Source organism: Piliocolobus tephrosceles, chromosome 2 (genome assembly GCF_002776525.5).
Source record: "Piliocolobus tephrosceles isolate RC106 chromosome 2, ASM277652v3, whole genome shotgun sequence".
Lineage (NCBI taxonomy): Eukaryota > Metazoa > Chordata > Mammalia > Primates > Cercopithecidae > Piliocolobus > Piliocolobus tephrosceles.
Window position 1 is genome coordinate 147,988,391 of NC_045435.1, and position 12,339 is coordinate 148,000,729.

At 39.8% G+C, this 12,339-nt stretch overlaps 1 protein-coding gene across 2 annotated transcripts in view; it reads left to right on the forward strand.

Moving 5' to 3' along the window:
- EFHB (EF-hand domain family member B) overlaps positions 1-12,339 on the forward strand; it is a 72,412-nt gene that overhangs the window by 14,771 nt on the left and 45,302 nt on the right. The window lies entirely within an intron of this gene.

A 12,339-nucleotide genomic window follows, 5' to 3' on the forward strand; every position in this document is an offset into this window, starting at 1 on the left:
AAGGGGGAGCTACAGAATGACAAGTAGGTAGTTAGAAGAACATTCCAAAGTTCTGATGGACTGGAATTAATGTAGAATTAGAAAGAATAGAAAGTAGACTGCACTTTTGAGAGATTTTTAGATGATATTTTAAAAAATTGCCACTTGGTTGTGGAACTATGTGGTGAGTATGAGAAGGTTGATGGATGACTCAGGAGTTTCTGTGTTGATAATGATCTCTTTGGGTTTGGTGGCAAATGCATGTCCAGTGTTGGCTATCTTCAGTATGAGATAACAGGCGAAGAAGCCAGGGAGACACTTGGTAATATGAGACAATTGATGCCGTGTGGGTGTGAATGGGAGAAGAAAGTCAAGGCAAGAATCTTGGGAAACATTGACAAGAGGTAATCAGTGAAAAAGATGTCAATAAGGTGAGTTCTTGAGGGCAAAGACTATATCTTGTTTATTGTTTACCTTCATGTCATACCGCAATACCTGGCTTATGGTGGTCAGTCAATAAATACACGTTTGATAAATAGAAAGAAGCCTGGATGATTAAATGGGAGAAAGACCAGTCAGAAAAGAAAAAGGTAAGTCTGAGACACTGGTATTGAGGAACATAATAAAGTGTCCTTAAGGTATAATGTGAATAAAATATTCCACACACTGAAATTTGAGAATAAAACTCAGCTGAAGAGGTCACAGGGCTTCCACAGAATTTTGTCTGGGTTTGAAGACTTTTCCCCTTCAGACGCAGAATGTTCTTTTCTTCTGTGTCTCACATTGCTTTCTGATTTCCTCTTTGGATTTTCCCAGCCACTTTACTTGACCACACCTGTTCCCATTTCTGGATTGGTTCTGCAGTTTATAGCTTCTGATCTGATCTGATCTGATCTCACACACATGCAGACACCAGCTTCCAGTTTCCAGCACAGGCAATTCTAAAACCTCTGCTTCCTCCCACTTCTCATACCTTCCTTTCTAAATGTGATAGGACAAGAAAGAGAATGTTGAGGAGAGAGTGACCAGCAGTGTTAAATCATCTCTGATGGGCGTTGTGCAGTGGCACTACCTGTAATCCCAGCACTTTGGGAGGCTGAGGCAGGAGGTTTTTTTTTTTTTTGTTTGTTTTTTGAGACAGAGTCTCACTCCATCACCCAAGCTGGAGTGCAGTGGTGCAATCTCAGCTCGCTGCAAACTCGGCCCCCTGGGCTTAAGTGATTCTTGTGCCTCAGTCTCCCAGTAGCTGGAATTCTGGGAGCATGCCACCACACCCGGCTAATTTTTTTTCCTTCTTGTTTTTTTTTTTTTTTTTTTAATTTAAGGTTTGTATTTTTAATTGAGAAGGGGTTTCGCCATGTTGGCCAGGCTGGTCCCCTACTCCTGACCTCAAGTATTTGGCCCACCTTGGCCTCCCAAAGTGCTGGGATTACAGGCATGAGCCACCACACCCAGCAGGCAAGAGGATTTCTTGAGGCCAGGAGTTTGTCATCAGCCTGGGCAACATAGCAAGACTCTGCCTATATAAAAAAGAAAAATTAGCCCAGTGTGGTAGCGTGTGCCTGTAGTCCTAGCTACTTGGGAGAGGTGCGAAGATCAGTTGAGCCTGGGAGTTCAAGATTCCAGTGAGCTATGATCATGCCACTGCATTCCGGTCTGGGTGACAAAATGAGAGCCTGTCTCCAAAAACAAAGTAAAAATAAGATTGATTAACTTTGGACAATAAGAAAGTACCAACATTGTTAGAATGACATAATAGAAAAAGAATTCAGATTATAATATACTGAAGAGCGAATGGGTTATTAGAATCAGAGAAAGCGATCATGAAATTTTTTTCCCTTAAGAAATACGACAGAGAAAGAGTAAATATTCCACTTAGGAATCGTATTATTTAGTGAATCAGTGGAGGAGTTTGAGATAACACAAAGGAAGAGAATGGGTGGAACCAGATTCTAGATGAGTGGAAGGGAATGGAATTAGGATTATAGGCAAGAGGAGGGAGTCTAACTTCATTAGAAACAAGGCTTCATTTAAAAATAATTTTTAAGATGTTAAAATATTTATTTTGATTATAACACAAGAATAATGATATTATAGAAAATTTAGAAAGGGATGAAAATGCCTATAATCTTATCACCTCAACACAATGCCTATTAGCACTTTACTGTTTCATGATTATTAATATTTATTGGTGGTTCACTATATTAATATGGCTATTCATAGACCTTTGCAGGTATTAATTCGTTTGCCCTTATAGCAACCTGTGAGGTATCTACTATTACTAAATCCTATTTTACAGGTAAGGAAATAGAAGCAAATTTAGGTAATTCGGCTAAAGTCATATAGCTAAAAAGTGGTGTAATCTGAAGTCTCAAATTCCTATTTGAGAGCCTGAGTTCTTAATTACTCTATACTTCTTATGACACTTTTATCCAAATGCACTTTTATGTAGTTGTTATATTGAGTGTAAAATTTGTTTTGATTTTTCATTTGTTATTTATAAGATTTCACTATTAGTACAAATACTTCAAAAAGATCTTTTAATGATAAAAAATATTTAAGCCAATTCTTTTTTGTTGTTGTTGAGACAGAGTCTCGCGCTGTCACCCAGGCTGGAGTGCAGTGGCACCATCTCGGCTCACTGCAACCTCCGCCTCCTGGGTTCAAGCAATTCTCCTGCTTTAGCCTCCTGAGTAGCTGGAATTATAGGTGTCTGCCCCCACGCCTGGCTAATTTTTTTGTATTTTTAGTATAGATGGACGGGGTTTCATCATATTGGCCAGGCTGGTCTTGAACTCCTGACTTCGTGATCCACCCACCTCAGCCTTCCAAAGTGCAGGGATTACAGGCATGAGCCACTGCACCTAGTCAAGCCAATTCTCTAGTTAACTCTTTCCCTCTATTGTTGGGCATTTATTTTTTATTTTTCCAGAATTTTCTACAAAACAGTTTGTCAGCCAGGCATGGTGGCTCATGCCTGTAATCCCAGCATTTTGTGAGGCTGAGGTGGGAGGACTGCTTGAGTCCAGGAGTTTGAGTTTAACCTGGGCAACATAGTGACACCTTGTCTCTCAAAAAAAAAAAAAAAGTTAAAAAAAAAGTATTTTTATATGTGTTGGAATATTTTCTTAAGGAAAGAGTTTCAGCAGAAGGCAAAAGCATGGATCTTTTTCTAGTTTCTATTGCCAAATCTCTTCCTAAAAGATTGTAGAAATAAATTTTAAAAATCATAATAATTTGTTAGGCATTGTTTTAATTTATGTTTCTTTGACTTATAATTAGATTGGAAATTGCTTCATATGTTTGTTTTTATTGTTTTTGTTGTCCTTGTGTGTGATCACCTTGCTGAACTCTTATTAGTCATAATTGCTTATCAGTATTTCCTTTGTTTATGACTATTTTGCTTGTGTATGGATATTTTAGGTAGACAATCATATTGACACTTTTTCCTTTTCTCTTTGGTATCTATACCTTTCATCTGTCTCTATTTCTTACCTCATTGCATTGGCTATGATTTAAAAAAAAAATACAGTATTAAAAACAAGGTCTCTTGGCTGGGCATGGTGGCTTGCCCCTGAAATACCAGCACTTTGGGAGGCCAAGGCAGGTGGATCACCTGAGGTCAGTAGTTTGAGACCAGCCTGGCCAACATGGCAAAACTCTGTCTCTACTAAAAAATACAAGAATTAGCTGGGTGTGGTGGCAAGTGCCTGTAATCCCAGCTACTTGGAAGGCTGAGGCAGGAGAATCACTTGAGCCTGGGTGGTGGAGGTTGCAGTGAGCCAAGATCACACCACTGGCCTGGGCGACAGAGCGAGACTCCGTCTCAAACAAACAAACAAAACAACAACAATAACAACAACAAGGTCTCGTTTCTGATTTTAATGGGAATGATTCTAATGTTTCACTATTACCTATGATTTTGTGGGAGATTTCTGATGTTTAAAGTTAAGAATGCTTGTATCCATTTCCAGTTTGCTAAGAAAGTTTAAAAATTAGGACTAAACAATCTGTGAAAAGCTTTCCCTGTGTTTATTGAAATATATATTTTTTTCTGAATTAAAATAGTTCATTTTCTTTTTTTTTTTAAATTATACTTTAAGTGCTAGGGTACATGTGCACAACGTGCAGGTTTGTTACATATGTATACATGTGCCATGTTGGTGTGCTGCACCCATTAACTTGTCATTTACATTAGGTATTTCTCTCAATGCTATCCCTCTCCCCTCCCCCCCTCCCCACAATAGGACCCAGTGTGTGACGTTCCCCTTCCTGTGTCCAAGTGATCTCATTGTTCAATTCCCACCTATGAGTGAGAACATGCGGTATTTGGTTTTCTGTTCTTGTGATAGTTTGCTGAGAATGATGGTTTCCAGCTGCATCCATGTCCCTACAAAGGACAAGAACTCATCCTTTTTTATGGCTGCATAGTATTCCATGGTGTATATGTGCCATATTTTCTTAATCCAGTCTGTCACTGATGGATATTTGGGTTGATTCCAAGTCTTTGCTATTGTGAATAGTGCCGCAATAAAAATACGTGTGCATGTGTCTTTTTAGCAGCATGACTTATAATCCTTTGGGTATACCCCGGTAATGGGATGGCTGGGTCAAATGGTATTTCTAGTTCTAGATCTTTGAGGAATTGCCACACTGTTTTCCACAATGGTTGAACTAGTTTACAGTCCCACCAACAGTGTAAAAGTGTTCCTATTTCTCCACATCCTCTCCAGCACCTGTTGTTTCCTGATTTTTTAATGATTGCCATTCTAACTGGTGTGAGATGGTATCTCTTTGTGGTTTTGATTTGCGTTTCTCTGATGGCCAGTGATGATGAGCATTTTTTCATGTGTCGGCTGCATAAATGTCTTCTTTTGAGAAGTGTCTGTTCATATCCTTTGCCCACTTTTTGATGGGGTGGTTTGTTTTTTTTTCTTGTAAATTTGAGTTCTTTGTAGGTTCTGGATATTAGCCCTTTGTCAGATGAGTAGATTGCAAAAATTTTCTCCCATTCTGTAGGTTGCTGGTTCACTCTGATGGTAGTTTCTTTTGCTGTGCAGAAGCTCTTTAGTTTAATTAGATCCCATTTGTCAGTTTTGGCTTTTGTTGCCGTTGCTTTTGGTGTTTTAGACATGAAGTCTTTGCCCATGCCTATGTCCTGAATGGTATTACCTAAGTTTTCTTCTAGGGATTTTATGGTTTTAGGTCTAACATTTAAGTCTCTAATTCATCTCAAATTAATTTTCATATAAGGAGTAAGGAAAGGATCCAGTTTCAGCTTTCTATTTATGGCTAGCCAATTTTCCCAGCACCATTTAGTAAATAGGGAATGCTTTCCCCATTTCTCGTTTCTGTCAGGTTTGTCAAAGATCAGATGGCTATAGATATGTGGTATTTGAAAACTGGCACAAGACAGGGATGCCCTCTCTCACCACTCCTATTCAACATAGTGTTGGAAGTTCTGGCTAGGGCAATTAGGCAAGAGAAAGAAATAAAGGGTATTCAGTTAGGAAAAAAAGAAGTCAAATTGTCCGTGTTTGCAGATGACATGATTGTATGTTTAGAAAACCCCATTGTCTCAGCCCAAAATCTCCTTAAGCTGATAAGCAACTTCAGAAAACTCTCAGGATACAAAATCAATGTGCAAAAATCACAAACATTCTTATACACCAGTAACAGACAAACAGAGAGCCAAATCATGAAGGAACTCCCATTCACAATAGCTTCAAAGAGAATAAAATACCTGGGAATCCAACTTGCAAAGGATGTAAAGGACCTCTTCAAGGAGAACTACAAACCACTGCTCAGTGAAATAAAAAAGGACACAAAAAAATGGAAGAACATACCATGCTCATGGATAGGAAGAATCAATATCGTGAAAATAGCCATACTGCCCAAGGTAATTTATAGATTCAATGCCATCCCCATTAAACTACCAATGACTTTCTTCACAGAATTGGAAAAAACTGCTTTAAAGTTCATATGGAACCAAAAAAGAGCCCATATTGCCAAGACAATCCTAAGCCAAAAGAACAAAGCTGGAGGTATCACGCTACCTGACTTTATACTGCAAGGCTACAGTAACCAAAACAGCATGGTACTGTTACCAAATCAGAGGTATAGACCAATGGAACATCAGAGCCCTCAGAAAAAATAGTTCATTTTCTAATAGTAAACCATCTTCATATTTTTGGCCTAAGCCCTACTTGTTGTGATATATTATATTCATAATATATCCCTGGATTTGACTTGCCAGTGTTTCACTAGGATTTTTGTATTTGTGGTTCTCTGTAAATTTAGACAGTAGTTTTTCTTTTTGTGTTTGGTATTAGGGTAATGCTAGTGTATAAAAAGAATTGAGAAGCTTCTCATCTTTCCAACTGTCTTTGTGCTTTCTTTATATGTTATAGTATTAGCTACTATATAGTAAATAATATAGTATTATATATAGTATATACTATATTTAGTATATACTATATTTATAACATATACTATATACTATATATTATAGTATTATATATTATATGTAGTATATATGTAGTATTCTAGTATATAGTATATATTATCAATAAAGTATATATTATATAATACTATATAATAATATATAGCATATACTATATAATAAATTATTATATTATATAAATATTTAATAAAATATTAAATTAAATATTAAATAAAATATATAGTATATACTATATAATACTATATAATAATGTATACTATATTTAGTATATCCTATATATAGTTTATACTATATATACTATATATAGTTTATAGTATGTATGGTATATATAGTACATGCAGCATATACACTATAGTTATTTATTTATATATACTACAGTATTTATTTATAGTATTATCCAATTCTTGTAAGCTTGGTTAAAGTCAAACAGCTGAAAAAGGAAGGGAAGGAAATCCCTAACATCCTGACCAGGGGATGGGATAGTAAAGTATTTGATGCCCCTGAGTCTCAGAGTAGGAAGGAAGTGCATTTGGGTGAGGTTGAAACCCAGTGTCAAGCATGGCTTTGAGGAGAGTTTAGATGAAAATCCCCATTGTGAATAACCTGCAAGATCAATCCTTGAGGATGATCACTTTGCATCAGGGTGCATTCAGGGAACTGGAAGAGCTTATTTTAATGAGTGAGCTTTCCAGTTTTGAGCAAGGAAGAATAGATACACCTCATTTTAGGAATACTCATCCTGTGGTTTGAAGTTGCTGCCCAAAGTTGGTGTTTAGTTGTGGGTGAAGGTTTGCTCTGATGGATTTATGAGACCCATCAGGCAAGTTCTTCTAGTAAAGCAGTCATGGATATGGAACCAGTGCAGCAAGGAAAAGTTTCCAAGAAATACTGGCTTAAGGAGAGATTTCCGGTGTGTCCTTAATCAAAAAGATTCTTGTGAAAGGAGGTCCTCTGTGTGGAGGCCTGGTAGCCCTTGAAAGAGCACTTGACTTTTGAAAAACACTATCAGAGATCAAAATCTCTACAATGGTCATTTGCTAAGATATCCTAAGACTGTCCCTTGATTTCCATCAATGCACTGACTATGGCAGAAACCTGGAATTACTAAGACAAAACATCTGAAGCATACAAAGTACATTGGTAAATAATATTGAGCCCTGGAATAGAAAGAGGAAGAAGGAAATAGAGTTTCAAGGGAAACTTTACAAAAATTAGTGTCCACGATAGCGTAGTGCCATAGGAGGTTGAGGCTGCAATGAACCGTGATGGTATCACTTCACTCCAGCCTGGTTGACAGAGTGAGATCCTATTTAAAAAACAAAAACAAGGCCCGGTGGGTGGCTCATGCCTATAATCCCAGCACTTTGGGAGGCTGAAGTGGGCGGATCAGCTGAGGTTGGGAGTTCGAGATCAGCCTGACCAAAATAGAGAAACCCCACCTCTACTAAAAATACAAAATTAGCCGGGTGTGGTGACAGGGCCTGTAATCCCAGCTACTCAGGAGGCTGAGGTGGGTGAATCGCTTGAGCCCAGGAGGCGGAGGTTGTGGTGAGCCGAGATCGTGCCATTGCACTCCAGCCTGGGCAACAAGAGTGAAACTCCGTCTCAAAAATTAAAAATAAAAAATAAAAAAACAAAAAACCCAAAAACCCACACACAAACAAACGCTGGGGCTACATAGATGAAAAATTACATAGCACTTGCATTCAAGGAGCCTAGAGTCTAGAGACTGGAGACCAACAGACAAATGACTTTTTAATATGGTAAGTGTCATGCAAAGGAGTGCCTTGCTTTCTCCTGTTCTGTACTAGTAGAACCTGACAGCTATTTTGGGATTAGGTGGAGGGAAAGGTGCCCCCCATAAATAAATCTTGTGGGACCTTCCTAGTTATGCAGGCCCTGGTATTGGAGAAAATACCAGGTACAAAGATTTATTTTGTATGAATTTGCAAAGCTAATCTCTGCAGAATTCTGGGAATTGGGTGTTTTTATTTGCATAATGGGTTCGAGGTCTTCTGGGCAGAAAGGGAATGGGTACCATCACTCCTAATTCTCTCTGAGATGTTTAGAATTGGGGATCTCTCTGGGTAAAACAGAGGGATCTTGACCAAGGGCAAGTGGGAGAGCTGTAACCATTATGCTAACCCACATTAAGTTTGAAGAGTGGAAGGTGGTGTGATGATTATGGGTCTGTGGGTCCTGAGCAGCTGCAAATGGTCTTATATCAACCTTCCTGAGTTGACTTGAATCTTGGAACTCACTTGTATGAGAAATGAAAGAGGTACTTGGCCATTAAAGGCTGTAACACTGGGGGTTGACTGAGGAGGTGGCCAAGCAAGGTATCTCTGGTGTGGTTAGGGACTGAACAAAGAGGCAGCTGAGCAAGGAGATGGTTGGTGCAGTTGGGAGTTGGGTTACAGACAGAAAGCCTAAGCAGATAAGTAAAAATATTTAGGACAATAATGCCAGGGTTATTTAGGACAATAACCCATTTCTCACTGACGGAGAAAAGGGTTACAAATACGGAAAGGAGAAGAATAGAATGAATTGTGTTGTGTTGGATTGTGATTAGAGGTATTCATATACATTTATGATATATCTATATATGTATGTCCATGGATTCTAACTACATACATTTAACTAGACAGGATATTATAGGATCAATATACATGCAAGTGTGCGGGGGTGTTTGTCTATTCGTATGTTTCCTAACCCTATTTAAGAGAGCTTAGAAGCAGTATTTCTCTAGTAGCAATGAGCACGCCAAAATCCAGATCTTTATTTCTTACTACTATTCTCTATGAAAAGAGATTAAGCTCCTTGGAGAAATGGCTGACTCTAGGACTTGCACAGGCTAGTAGGATATGAACATGGAACATCTTTATGAGCAGAAAAGTGAGAAGAATCCTAAAGAATCATGCAGATAAAAAACAAATTTGAAGAAACAAATTTGATGAGTCTTCTCCTAGCCCAAATTTGTATACATTGAGTATTGAATAAAATTGCCATTGAATAAAATAGAAATCCACGAGTACATAGGGATGTAAATACATTGTGTGAATAAATAGTGAGAAAAGGCCTGGCGCGGTGGTTTATGCCTGTAATCCCAGCACTTTGGGAGGTCGAGATGGGAGGATCACGAGGTCAGGAGTTCGAGACCAGCCTGGCCAACGTAGTGAAACCCTGTCTCTACTAAAAATACAAAAATTAGCCGGGCATGGTGGTGTGTGCCTGTAGTCCCAGCTACTTGGGAGGTTGAGGCAGGAGAATAGCTTGAACCTGGGAGGCAGAGGTTATGGTGAGCCGAGATCATACCAGATGAAGACTTTCTAATTCTAGCATTCTTTCTACATTTATTAATTGCATTATACTTATACTGCAAGGAAGTTTTCTTTCTCTTTTTTTTTTTTTTTGAGACAGAGTCTCGCTCTGTTGCCCAGGCTGGATTGCCCAGGCTGGATAGGGTTTTGCTCTTGTTGCTCAGGCTGGAGTGCAGTGGCGCCATCTTGGCTCACTCAGCCTCTGCCTCCTGGGTTCCAGTGAGTCTGCTGCCTTGGCCTCCCGAGTAGCTGTGACTACAGGTGTGTGCCACCACGCCTGGCTAATTTTTGTATTTTTTTTTGTAGCAACGGGGTTTCATCATTTGGCAGCCATCACAGTAATAATGATTTAGGAAAGCATCATCATTAGTTTTTTTTTTTAAGAGAAAAGGGTCTCACTTTGTTGCCCAGGCTGGTCTTGAACCCCGGGCTCCAGCAGTCCTCCTGCCTCAGCCCCCCAAAGTGCTGGGATGATAGGCATGGGCCACTACGCCCAGCTCATCAGTACCTATTAAAACAATAGGTGAAAAGTAGAAATTTTATTTAGATTATCGTGTGTAAATTCAAAAAGTTATTTCTTCTCAGGTTGTCTTTTAAAATTTCTAATCTTGTTTTATGAATGCAATAAATGCAACATCTTATTATATCTGTCAGGTAATCTCTTTTGTTTGTTTACGTTTTCCTATTCCCTCTATGTTTGTGTTTGTTTTTTATTAGCTTGTTTTGCCCCTCCCCTTCAAATTGGAGTCCAATAACTCATATTAAAACATTAAGCAGACTGGGCATGGTGGCTCACGCCTATAATCCCACCACTTTGGGAGGCCAAGGTGGGCATATCACTTGAGCTCAGAAGTTTGAGACCAGCCTGGGCAACATGACAAAAATTCGTCTCTACAAAAAAAAATTACAAAAATTAGCTAGGCATGGTGGCCCGCACTTGTAGTCCCAGTTACTGGGGAGGCTGATGCGGGAGGATAGTGGAGGTTGCACTGGGCCGACGTTGACAGGCAGAGATTGCAGTGAGCTCAGATTTGCACTACTGCACTCCGGCCTAGATGACCGAATCAGACCCTGTCTCAAAAACAAAACAAAACAAAATAAATTAGTAGCTGTGTGTGTGTTGCATGGCTTGTTTACCCTGGGGCTTTTCTTTTGAGATAGGGTTTTGCTCTTGTTGCTCAGGCTGGAGTGCAGTGGCGCCATCTCGGCTCACTCAGCGTCCGCCTCCTGGGTTCCAGTGAGTCTCCTGCCTTGGCCTCCCGAGTAGCTGGGACTACAGGTGTGTGCCACCACGCCTGGCTAATTTTTGTATTTTTTTTGTAGCAATGGGGTTTCATCATGTTGGTCAGGCTGCTCTTGAACTCCTGACCTCGTGATCCGCCCGCCTTTGCCTCCCAAAGTGCTGGGATTACAGGCGTGAGCCACTGCATCGGGCTGGGGCATTGTTATAAGGTGATCAAGTGATGAGGCAGCTTTTATTTTGGGAGAGTCCCCAGTACTAATTTTTTTTTCCTCTAGGTTATTCAGATTTTCCAGAGAATATTGATAATGGTAATAATAGTTGAAACTTACATAGCACATAGCGTGTGTGGACATTGTTCTAAGCATTTTATATGTATTAACTCATTTAATTCTCACAGTGATCTCTGTGAGGTTGGTACTGTTATCACCATCTCCATTGTGAGCAAATTGAGGCTGAGTAATAGGTTGACACAGCTTATTTATTGGCAGATATTTGAACCCAAGCAGGCTGGCTTCCAAATCTCTATTTATATTCATGATGCCCTGCTGCCTTTCCTATGCACTGCCCACTGGCTAGAGGGCTGGCTTGACTCCTGGCTGCTTGCTTTCCAGGGCCCAGTGGGAGAGGAAGCTAGAGGAAATGCATTACAGAAAGTATACTTTATTAATGTCCTGCTACCTTACCTTGAGCTTGATGTTTCTGGCTATAAAACCGCTTTGCGAAAACAAATCCACAGTTTGGCGAGAGGGGTTGAGAGCTTGTGTGAAGACAAGGATAACATAGGATGGAGAAGAACTGGGGATCCAACTGCCCTGAATACAAACTTTTAACCAACCTTTCTATTTTCATAGCTTTACCACACCTTCTTCCAAGTGTTGAACTTTTCCTGTATCTGTTGATCCTCAACTGCCTTCAGCTCAAAATAATCCATATGCAAAAGTGGCATATTTTTGGGCGGCATGTTCTGATCCCTTTCCTAATTTTATTTTTCTTTTTTGAGATGGAGTTTTGCTCTTGTCACCCAGGCTGAGGTGCAATGGCATGACCTTGGGTCACTGCAACCTCTGCCTCCTGGGTTCAAGCAATTCTCCTGCCTCAGCTTCCCGAGTAGCTGGGATTACAGGCACCTGCCACCATGCCTGCCTAATTTTTGTAGTTTTAGAAGGGACGGGGTTTCACCATGTTGGCTAGGCTGGTCTTGAACTCCCAACCCCCAAATGATCCACCCACCTTTGGCCTCCCAAAGTGCTGGGATTACAGGTGTGAGCCACCTTGCTTGGCAGCCTTCATATTTTTTAAAAAGACTTGAGTTCCTATCCTAAGTATAGCAAGAG